This window comes from Triticum dicoccoides, chromosome 7B (assembly GCF_002162155.2).
Source record: "Triticum dicoccoides isolate Atlit2015 ecotype Zavitan chromosome 7B, WEW_v2.0, whole genome shotgun sequence".
NCBI classification, from domain to species: Eukaryota; Viridiplantae; Streptophyta; class Magnoliopsida; order Poales; family Poaceae; genus Triticum; species Triticum dicoccoides.
Genome location: NC_041393.1, coordinates 765365388 through 765377441, shown reverse-complemented (window position 1 = coordinate 765377441; position 12054 = coordinate 765365388). Strand labels below are relative to the sequence as shown.

At 45.0% G+C, this 12054-nt stretch overlaps 1 long non-coding RNA gene across 1 annotated transcript; it reads left to right on the top strand.

The window, feature by feature from the left end:
• The first annotated feature begins 8361 nt into the window (after nt 1-8361).
• LOC119338282 lies at nt 8362-8893 on the top strand. Its single transcript, XR_005163902.1, has 3 exons — nt 8362-8413; nt 8536-8619; nt 8804-8893. It is a non-coding gene; the product is annotated as an uncharacterized LOC119338282 (long non-coding RNA).
• Nucleotides 8894-12054: the final 3161 nt, after the last annotated feature.

Sequence of the window (12054 nt, the reverse complement as noted above, 5' to 3'; positions counted from 1 at the left end):
GTCGCCGCGGCTAGACAAGCACCCCCGATGTAGTCGAAAGATAACCTACGAACCCTAGTAGTCGTCAATGCAGAATCTATTGATGGCAATCCTCCACCCTCGATATGTTCAATCCCCTCCCTAACTCTTCAATCAAGTGCTCTAATCTAATCTAGCCCGAGTCGAAAGGACTGAATGTACAGAGAGGACGAGGCCTTACCACCATGGCCAATGCGCTCTGGTGGAGGTCTGCAGTCGCTCCGATAGTTGTCGTCGCTGTCTTGGATCGCTTCGCACTAGAGCTCAGGTTGTCGCAGTCGTCGGTGTGAGTGGGGAAGAGGGGAGAGAGCGGTGAGGAAGGGAGGTGAGGGTAATTATGACGACGCGTTTGGAAACAACGCGACGCCTCGGGACCTCACCCACACGTGCAACCACCCACGCCCACGTGCCTAGGGTTGCACCACACGGGTCTGGCTCCACAAAAAAGGCCAATTTGAGCATTCCTCAGAATGCAGGTCCGAAAGTGTTTTAATCTTCTTGCTATGCACACCCAACTGTGGATGCGGGTAACCAAATGAGCCTTTTTCGTCCCGCGCGGGTCTGCCCGAGGTATATGCAGCCTACCAAAGGCGTCCTAACTACTTCTCCCGGACGTTCCGCCATGATCCGCAGCGGGATTGCCTCACACAGATAGCGTGATCCACGTCCGGGAGAAAAGAAAGGAAAAGAAACGGGTACGTGCATGGCGCACCATCCCACTAGGTAGCTGCATGCATGAGCGCGTCACATCCGACCGCATGCATGCTCAGATGCTCTTATTTTAACAGAAAACCAAACTACCCTCTCTGCATGAGCTTAGCTGACACTACAGTTTCGAGCGGCCGAGCAGTACGGGGACGACAGTGTAACCGAATATCTCGTAAGACTAGCTAGCAGCCGCCGTAAAAATTATACCCTAAAGTCTAAAAAGTGGCCGGCCACTAACTGACCGAAACGGGCGGCCGGCCCGTGGCCGTTCGATCGCGCGAGCGATCGCTCCCAGATCCGCCAGGTGCCACCTGGTCTGGATTGGTCGCGCACCGCGGTCGTGGGCGGTTTTGTCCGCATCCGGACGTGGGAGGCCCACCTGTAAGTGGCAGAGGAGAGAGTAGTGGGGGTCGTGGGCGGCGGTTTTCGAAATCTGCGCCCGAAATCCCTCGCCGCAGCGTGCTCTCTCTCCCGTCCTTCCTTCATCGTCTTCCTCCTCGCCATCCTCTCCACCGAACGGGGCGTGGCGGGCGGAGTGCTCAGATTTGACGGCGGCTTGCGGGTGGTTCTCCCCGCCGGGGAATCGCTGGTGCTCCTCGCCGCCGGAGGTATGCTCTCCCTCCACTTCTACGTGCTTCTCCTCCCTTTCTCTATCTCGCGGGGCGCGGATGGTGCCGAAATGCGAGGGGAATGCTCTCTAGGGTTCGGGAACGGCGCGAACTACCCCCGCTTATCTCCGATTTTGGTCACGTTGAGTTCCGTTCTCCCATCTCGCAGCACGCGCCCAACGGTGGTCGGGATCTACAAGGTGGCCTGAAATCCCTCGCCACAGCGAGTTCTCTCCCCATTCCGTCTTCGTCTTCCTCCTCGCCATCCTCTCCACCGAACGGGGCGTCGCGGCGGAGTGCTCAGGTTGGCGACGGCTTGCGGGTGGTTCTCCTCGCGGGGGAATCATTGGAGGCGTAGTTCACGACACGGGGGTGGCTGGACAGGGTCAACGTGTAGTCCCCGTTTGCGCGATTTTAGGGGCGATTTGGCTGTTTACTTCATGTTCCGTTCAATTTTTGCAGAGATTTGAGATCTGTTCATGATTCTTAGTTATTCTGTAAGTTGTATTAGATGTGCGCAATGTTGTGTGCAATGCATTGGCTGATTTCGTAGTTGGTGTTCAGATTCTCCTCAGTTGGCTACGTCCATATAGTACTTGGCTGTCCATATGCTCTGTAGTTGCAGCAGTTGTTTTGGTCAGTTGGCTCACTGTTTTTGTGTGCAATGCATTGGCTGATTTTGTAGTTGGTGTTCAGAGATTTAAGTGGTTAGTTGCAAAAAATTCTCCTCAGTTGGCTGCGTCCATATAGTACTTGGCTGTCCATATGCTCTGCAGTTGTAGCAGTTGTTTTGGTCAGTTGGCTCACTGTTTTTGTACTAGGTGGTTGTCTATACTGTGTTCAGTTGCACAAGTTGCCTGCTCGGTTGGCTGCATCACTTTTACTAAGTTGGCTATTCATATGTTATACACTTGTGCCAGTTGCTCTACTTAGTTGGTTTTACTTAGTTGCATATGTTATACACTTTTACTAGTTGGCTGTTCCCCCCTCTGCTGTGTGCAACTAGGGACTCTTGTTTGTACAATTTTAGCACCAATGCTTGCCAATTTTCCAATATAATCTACCCAATCCACCAGCGTTGTGGTGGCTGTGGTGGTTTATGTGTTATTCTCCTGCTTTGTGCAACTAGGACCCCTTGATTTGTGCAAATTAGTACCAATGCTTGCCAATTTTCCATTTTAATTTTTCTCAATGTGCAAGTCTTTTGTTGTGGATGTGGTTGTTTTCATGTGTCTCCCTTCATGTTCAACTAGGGACGCTTTTTTCAGAATAAGTTATCTCACTGAGCTTGTTGCATTTACTTAACTTTTTTCTGTCTAGGTATTACTTGTCACAGTTGGCAAGTAATAATTAGGCAGAAAAAAGTTAGTTGGCTTATTTGATGTCCAGTTTGCACAAGGTTTACTGCCCAGTTGGCTGCATGATTGTAGTAGTTGGTTGTCCACATCTTCTAACTATGTTTTTTTTGTTGTATTTCCTGCCGCAGGGCAAAAATGGTTATAATAGGAGGAGATGCGGGTGGCAATGAAGGAGATGTATTTTTATTCACTTTTTTTCTTTTGTTTTTGAGTTGTTTTTCAACTTATGCATGTATGCTAATGTCTTTTTTTCATGTTTTCTTTTGGTTGCTTAATCAGCATTTTGGAAGTCAGCCTCTTCGCCGGAACTCGAAGCGTCCTGCTAATCGCCAGCCACGACCTGCGCAGAGTATTGAACAGGGAGAGGATGTTGAGGTAAGTGGCATGTTGATGACACAAGTCCATTTTTTTGGTTTTGTTTGGGTCATATAACATTTTTTTATTTTTTCCCATGCTCATGTTTTTTTCTTAGGATGCTGATCAGTTCCGTGTTGTAAAGCGGACTAGACGTGCAGCACTTGGCAAGGGAGCTGAGTCATCTTCTAGGGTAAGTAAAATCTCAAATATAAGTGTTTTTTCTCGCCTTTTTTAGATAGTGATGAAATTATGCAGCAGTTTGGAACACTATTTTTTGTTTTTAGTCTGTCAATAACAACCTTTTGTAGTTGACATCTCTAGTCATTTTGATTTAAATACAGTTGACATTAGTTGGCATTAGTTGGCATCTTGTAGTTCACTAGTTGGCATCTTTTCATAGTTGACATCAGTGGTCATTTTTTTGTGCAGGCAGCAGTTGCTGGAGAAGCTGTCGCATCTTCCACAGCAGATGCTGAGGTACGTGGGTTTTTTGTGTGTTTTTATGAGCTATTTGAATAGTTCTTTGCAAACCTTTTTTTTAGTTACTGTTTTTCTTGTGTTGCAATATCATTTCTTATTGTTGCACATACACTAGAACTTTTTGTAGCTGCCAGGTCTCGTTCTTTTTTTATTTACTGTTTTATTGTTGCACATTCAGTTGCACAATGGCAGTCTTTGCAGTTGTCCTCATGAGCTTTATTAGTTGCACAAATACATCATATTAGTTGGCATGGTCCATTTTATGAATATATAGCTCATTCTAATACTGATCCAAATGATGATTGCTAGTTTTTTTTCATTCTTGTTTTTTCTCTTGTGTTTAATGTTTGTGTAATGCTTTCATTTTCTAATCAACAGGGCAGCGGTGAAGGAGTTGAGGTGTCTCCAGGGGAAGATGTGGAGCGACCATCACAAGCAGGCAGGATAAGGGCATCACCAGCGCGCTTTGCAAATTTCAACGCCTCTCTAACTCCACTACAGAAATTAGAGCTAGTTTCGAGGTCGGTCGGGGGGCTATTGAACTTATCAGACACACTTCCAGCGGACCTCACTAAGTTTTCCTGGTGCAGCCCTACCAGCCACAGACCTCTGAAATGGTTTTCCCAGGAAGGGGAAGGATCCGTGTCGATGCTGACAGTGTTCAGAAGGTATTTGATCTCCCAAACAAGGGTCCAAAAGTCAGATATTTAGTTGACAAGGATGCCACTAGGAGATTCAGACAGGCTTTCAACATAACTGGAAATTCTCATCCCCAGATCACTACATGGCTCAAGATGATCGAGCATATGGCTGGAAGAACGGATGACACATTTTTTATGGCCTGGCTTGCGGTTGCCTTCAGTACTTTTCTAGCACCAACCACGGCCTTGAAGCTGAGCCCAAAGTGTTATGGACTTGTGCTAGATCATCAAATGCTAAAGAATACAAACATCTGCCTCTTTGTAGCAGAACACATTAACGAAGCTTTCCGGAACATGGACCAGGAGAAGCAAACTGTTTGCTGCTGCTTGTATCACTTAATGGTTAGTGAAAACGACCACTTTTTTCCATCTGTTCCTGTTCTTTCTGTGCAGTTATAGTTTGCTGAAATTCTCATAACAATAACTGAACTTGGCTTTTTTTTTTGTTTGGGTCTGGTGCAGATACTATACCTTGATGCGCTCGTACATGACATCCCAGTAAGCAACTGCGCGATACGATCAAATGCATGGGATAGTACTCTAATTGCCAAGGTGATCAAGAAGGATACTATCTCTCCTGGTGTGTTCGGCAAATTACAAGTGAGTTCTTTTTTGTTTTTTTCCAACAGTGTCTTCCTTCTATGTTCTTTTGATGTCTGGTCACTCTTTTTGGAAATTGCACAGAAAACTGTCATCAGTTGGCACAACAATGCATGTAGTTGCACAGATTATAGCTTTAAGTTTGGCAATCTGCACACATGTTCATTTTAAATTGGCACACCATCTTTTTTAAGTTGCACAGTTTTACTAATCTTGTTGCACAGATGTGTTGCATCAGTTGGTAGGAACTTTTTTTAGGTGCCATGTGTGTTGCACAGTTTTTGTGTCTTTGTTCAGTTGCATATATGTATAGTTGAATTTGTCTACTCCAGTATCTTGTTTTGTAGTTGCACAGGTTGTAATGTGTGGTTTCATTCAACACACAAATCTATTTTGATAACCTTGTTATTTTCTGTTTCTCTTTTTTTTACATCAGCTTAAAGAGGAGTATAGAGGCACGGAGCAGACACCACTGTTTGGTGGAATTTTGCAAGCTGAAGCATTTGTGGCATCCAAGTTACCAATAACATACAATCCACAGGTTAGTGTTTTGCATACATAAACTTGTATCACTTACCAATATTTTTTCTATTGGCTGGAATGTATGTTCAGTTGGACATGTATAACTTTTGTAGTTGCGAAAATTCAGAATTTAGTTGGCTGTGATGTATGTTCAGTTGCACATATAAGCTTTTGTAGTTGCACATGTTCTTTTGGATAGTCAAAGTGTTCATTTACAACCATTGTCATCAACTTTTGGCAGAAATGCATGGTTTTTACTTTGTGCCACAGTGCATGTGTAGTTGGCTAGAATCATGTTTTTAGTTGGCCAGAAAGTGTGTATTAGTCGTTTTTGCTTATCACATCATGGTCAGTTACAAACATTTTTACTTTTTATTATTTTTTCTAACTGAATCAGTACTGAATCTTTTTTGTGTTGATGCAGAAAAAGGCAAAAATTGCGAAAGTGGTCAATGAGCTATGCAAGGCTGTAACTGAACAGGTTGGCACCTTCATTGAAGAAGTTGCCAAGATTGATGACGAGGAACCAGATATTGATCCTTACGTACAGCAGCCATCAATGCAAACTGGGGCATCACGCCGTGCTCCAAAAAGAAAGAGACGGCGGTCAACTATACAAGAAGAAGAAGAATTTGTTGAGGATGATTCAGAAGAAGATGAGGAAATGGGAGCAGCGATAGATGATGACGACGATGAGGAGACAGATGCGGATGAATCAGATGAGGAGGACAAGGATGAGGATGACAATGAAGAAGATGCAGAGGAGGAGGAGGATGAGGAGGAAGAGGAGGACGAGGAGGAGGACAAACAAGAAGAGGACAAAGGAGAGGAGGAGAACAAGGAAGAAGATAGTGATGCAGAGGAGGAGGAAGAAGAAGGTGAGGCCAGAGAGGGGGACGGGGACAAAGGGGCAGCAGTTGATGGCAGTGAGAGGGGAGAAGACAAAGGCGCAGCAGCTGATGGTAGTGAGAGGGAAGAAGACGAGGATGATTATGGTGATGATAAAGGGGATCCAATGGAGGCAGCGACAGCAGCGATGACGATGATGATGACAACGCTCCTGGTTCTGGTGGTACAGGTGGCAACACATCCAGGAGGACTAGCACTCACGCCACCCCTGCGAGCAGCAGCAATTCATTGAGTAGCAGGAGCACACTACAGTTGTTGATTGACAAGACTTGCTGGAAAGACAAGGATTTGCCAAAGTCAAAGAAAAATGACGAAGCAGAGTCTCAGAGAAGCATTGATATGTTCAAGCTCTGCAACTTGAAGCCAGCTTTGCCAACCACCTTTCCCGTGCCAGATTTCAGCAACAAAGATATGTGTGAGAAGATCAACTTTGCCATTGACAAGAGCCTGTTCTTATCAACTGATGCTGAAAAGAATCAAATTGACACGGAGGAAGCAGGAAAGGGTCTTGACTGGGTTCATTCAAAGGAAAAATACAAGGAATATTTAAAGCAGCTCCCAGACCTAAGCTCCAGCAAGAGCAAGGCAGCATCCACGGCAAACCCTCACGTGGTCCAGAAGTGTAAAGCAGTTTCAATGAAGAAGAATCTGCAGTTGCCTCAAACCAAGGAGAAGATGGTGAGTGAAGATGCTGAAGTAAATATGGTCAAGGAAGTTGTGCTTCAAACTGATATGCCAACAGTAGTGAGCAGAGAGCCAACCAATGTCAGAGAAGTTCAACAGATCAAGGGGAAGACTCCCCTTTCAATAGTCCCACCAAAACCACCTAAGCAGAAGATTGTCAAGTTTGCCAGGGGCGCAAAGGGGGAACAGGCCACAAAAGATTTGGGGTTCAGAGACGAGAGAGAGCTGCGAGCCCCAGCCATTGATGCAGGGGTGCCAAGTTCTGCCAGGTTGCTGCCAACTCAGATTGGAAAGATGCCAACTACAGATACCAGTGTGCCAACTGATGTGTCAGTTAGCAGTATGGTCACAGTCAAAACCACCACAGCTGGTCAGAAAGGCACCACTGCAACTGCAAGTCCCAAGGTGCCTACTGATAGAGATGCTTCAATGCCAAACACAAAAGGAGGTGATCCAACTATCAAAGTGTCGTCCCCAAGAGTTGTCTTTCAGCAACCATTAACACAAGAGGAGGTGTTCGACATTATAAGTAGGTGCAAGCCTCCAAGGCCGCCAACTACAACACTATTGCGAACCAAGTCAGTGAATGATGCACCCATGTTTGTGCCGCAAGGAGATGCCCTGGTCCTTGAACCCTTACGAAGATCAAACTCTTATCATGGTGACGGGTTCTGTGATGCACCATCTTTTGACCTCGGCATAGATGGTGATGCTCCAGCACCTTCTCCAGCAGTAGATACAGCGGAAGCCGGTGTGATTAGCATCGATGAGTGTGAGTTAGACCCAACAGCTGTGAATGAAGGATGTGATGCTGCTGATGTTGGCAAGGCAATAGCTCAAGAACTAGATGTTGGTTCACCAGAGAATTGTCACACCCCGATATGCGCAGAACCAGAACTTGGCACGAGCAGTTCTTCGGGGCCACCTCTTGCACGAAGACAGAGGAGGGTAAGAAGGCCCGCAACATCTCAAAGGTCTCCATTCATCGACTACAACAAGAACAAGACTTTCAGCACCAATGAGGTAGTGAACAAGCTTTACGCTGCCCTTTTGTATTGGGTCAGGCATCACAAAGGAGCAAATGATGGAGCTACCAGGTAAACTAACTCCCCACAGCCTACATACATATCTTTTTCAGTTGCATAGCATCAGCCAGTTAGTTGCACAGAAAGCATAGTATGTTGCACAGAACAGGGCTTTTAGTTGCACACTATTCTTTTTTCATTTTCATGCACATTTTTTTTGCTGCTGTGACCCTTCGAGCTAACTTGTCTTTTTATTGCTTTAAAAAAAAATCAGCCCTGAGATAATTAGGTATGGTGCTTTCTACATTTCTTTAAAGGAGTTAGTTGATTCGATGAATCCGGTTCAATGGTTGTCAAAAATTGTTATTGAGACTGGAATCTTACACATCATGGATAACTTACCAGAAGGGTCAAAGAAGGTTGTTATGCCACTGAGGTTTTCTGTAAGTTTTTCCAAAACCTTCTTTTTACCCTCATCTTTGTTCTGTAGCACTTTTCGTTGACCATTTGAGGGAGGCCTTTCACCTACTAAGGAGTTTTGAGCCATGTTTTATAATCTCTGCAGATAAAATTACAGCAAGGGATCCACAATGTGGATGAGATGAACAAGAAGTTTGATTACAAGAACCGTCTCGACAAGAAAGACTTGGTGAGTGTTGTGCCCACATCATCAATCTTTTTTTTAGTTGGCACCCACAGCATGTCCAGTTGCACATGACACATCTGTTAGTTGGCAGATACTTGTTGCAACCCGTTTTTAACTTGACAAAGTCTTTTTACTGTTTTTCTTAGCTACATCTTGTATTTGTGTCTGAAATCGTTCACGCTTGCAGGTCATGCTGCCAGTGCTCGAGTGCGCAGATGTAACCGATAAGGACGGAGGGAGGCATTATTGGGTCTTCAGTGTCAACTTGAGGGACGGATGCTTCAAAGTTCTTGATTCAAGCAGGACGCTGGACAACATTGAGCTGATGAACAACGCCTCTACCATTGCGGGGGCAGTACGCCAGCTATGGAGGAAGCATTACCCAAAGTTCAGCATCGAGCACTTCCAGATTATTGACATTGACGTACCAAAGCAGCTTGGCAAGTAAGACAATAAGCATTTCATTCCTTCTCAATCAAATACAATCATTTTTTAGTTTTTAAATTTTTCTACATGTGCAATCTTTAGTATTTTTAAGACACAGTACTAGTCTTCAATCTGTTTTATCATTTTTATGAGTTTCTAATGGATTATCTAGCTAGTTGCAGAGTGGCGCGTAAGTAGTTGCAAAGTGGCACATAATGAGTTGCAGTAGAACACAAGCAGTTGCACAGTAGGACATAAGTAGTTGCACAGAGTGCATTACCTTTATTTGGTTTTAATTTTATGTGACAATTTTTTTTGCCCATTTTTTGCAGTAATGAGTGTGGGTTGTTCGCACTGCTTAATGCCACCGAGTGGAATGGTAGCCAACTGCCCAACTACGACCCCAAGGAAGTACTCAACATCAGGAAGAAGCTGACGTATGATTGGGTCACCAGCGTGCACAACACCGCCCCATGGAGGAAGTTGCTGAAATACGACAAGGAGTAGGTCAGTACTATTTTTTTCTGCTCCATGGAGGAAGTTTCTGGTTTGTACAATTTTATTAAGTAGATTTTGTAGTTGCACACTGTTAGTAATTGCGTTTGCAACTCAATATCATCACTTTTGTTGATACATTAGGAGCACTGGATATACAATTTTTCAACAACTAAATATTTAACCAGTTGCCAACAAAGGCACAAATAGCAACTTTTTTTTACACAGTGCATGAACTAATTCAAGCAGTATAAATTAGATAAAGAGGAATCATAGATGCTGAATGTGTCCACTTGGTCCCAACATTGCTAAAAAAGACATCATTATTTTTCCTTTTTTGTTCCAAAGTTACAAATGAGGAAACAAAATCATAGGAGCCTCTGTGGACACACACCAGCAGTGTGCTCTGTAGATTCGCAGAGGCTGCATTTGTTTTTCTTCTTTGGGTGTAGCTCCAGCGCCGATTTGTACCGTCGACTCTTTGCCCTACCCTTTGTAGTAGACCTTGAAGGATCCCTGGGCACAAAATCATCAGAAGCTTGTGCAAGGGATGCAACCTCCAACGGGGCAGTAGGACCGTCACGATCACCTGTGTAATAATCATATAAAATGTTTAGTATTTTTGTTATTGTGCAACCAGCACTGATGTTCTGTGCAACCACACAGTACATTTTTGTGCAACTAACTGGTTGCTGTGTGCAAGTTAAGTTGAAAAAAAACACCTGCAGTAGCACGGCCTGTCATGGTACTTGGATTGTAGTCGCCTATGGGCAGAACATGAAAAACAAGTTAGATTTTTAGCTTGATCCTCAAACTAACACAGCGCACGCAACTAGGCAGCATGTTTCTGTTCAACTGGGCACTATGATATGTGCAACTAAAGTCACTCACCCTAGTTTTTGTTTTGGAGTCGGTGAAGGTACTAACCTGGGTTATGAGCCCCCTGAGTCCTGCCTGTAGGTCCATTGGGAGTAGCACAAAGGGCACTGCTAGTTGGGCCTGGCGGGGGAGGAGGTCTTTGAGGGTTGGCATCACCTATAGGCAGAACAGGACAAACAAGTCAGTTGTGTTTATCTTTTTTATGCTCGAACTAACACAACATGCGCAACTAGGTAGCCTGTTTGGTGCAACTGAGCACCATGATGTGTGCAATTAGAGTTACAGACCTGGGGAGTTGGGGGAAGGTAATTACCTAGACGACGAGCCCCCTGAGTGCTGCCTGTAGGGCCATTAGGAGGAGCATGCGGGGGAGGAGGTGGCGGAGGATGCCGTGTACAGCCAGGAGGATATATGCATAACTGGAAAAAATAAGTTAGCTGTGTTATCTTTGATGCGTGAACTAACACAGCGTGCGCAACCAGGCAGTATGTTCTTGTCCAAGTGGCTACCATGGTGTGTGCAACTGGGCACAATGATGTGTGCAACTGAAGTTACACACCTAGTTAGATCAGGAGTTGGGGAAGGTAATTACCTGGATGATGAGCCCCCTGATTGCTGCCTGGAGGTGGAGGAGGTCCTCGAGGGTTGCCATCATCTGATGGCCCCATTGCAGCAGTCGGTTTTTCCTTTTCTTGGACTTATTCAGGTGGCTGATCTCGGTACGTGCTGCACGCATATGCTTGTATACAATAGCTTGTGCTGGATCAGAACCACTCGCAAACTTTGCTAGTTTCCGAAAATCGTATATCATGTTCCTCTCCCTTATCTGCTTCTTTGATTGAGGAGGCATTTCATCCGGTTTCTCATAACCAGTCCCTGGCGCACTAGGTACAGTAGTAGGTGTCCATCGTCTTAGCAGGTACCTTTCCGGTATGACATCAACGCCAACATGGGTGAACACCTTGAGGATGTGGCAATAGAGGATGCCATCCTTGTCCATTTTACAACACTCACACAAATAGGAACGCTCCTCCACCCTTGCCTGCACCAAGTAGTTTCGAGAACCATATTTCGCAACAAATTCCTGGTTCGGTCTGAGCTCAAACACACCAGCACCAACTTGGAATGCATTATAACGTCCAATCAGCTCAAACTCTTCTCTAAACTTGCGGTAAAGGTCTCTAGTATAGGTTTTGTAAGCTTGCTTCTCTATTGGGAAGTTGGAACACAACTCAATCTCAAGGTGTTGTGTCCTGTAATCATTGCAGCCTTTCTTGGCAAGGATGTGGTTCTGTATTTTTTCATATTGCTTGACGAAGTTCAACATTGAGTTGTGTGGGTTCACATATCTTTTGAGGACGGTGTTGAACCCCTCACTACGCTGTGTAGACTGGAGGAAGGGAAAGAACCTGTGTTTGAAGTAGCACGACACCCAAGTTGACCTGTATTCATACAACTTCTCAAAGTGCGTGTGTGCCATAACCTCATACTTCATCATTAACCCAGCCCAATTCTGCTCAAACTCGTCTATAGTGAAGCTGAAGTCAACACACTTGTTGAAATCATCAGAGAGTCCTGGATTCCGGCACAGCAACCAACCAACCTTTTCCTGAGCCTTTTTTATGATGTGCCATCGAC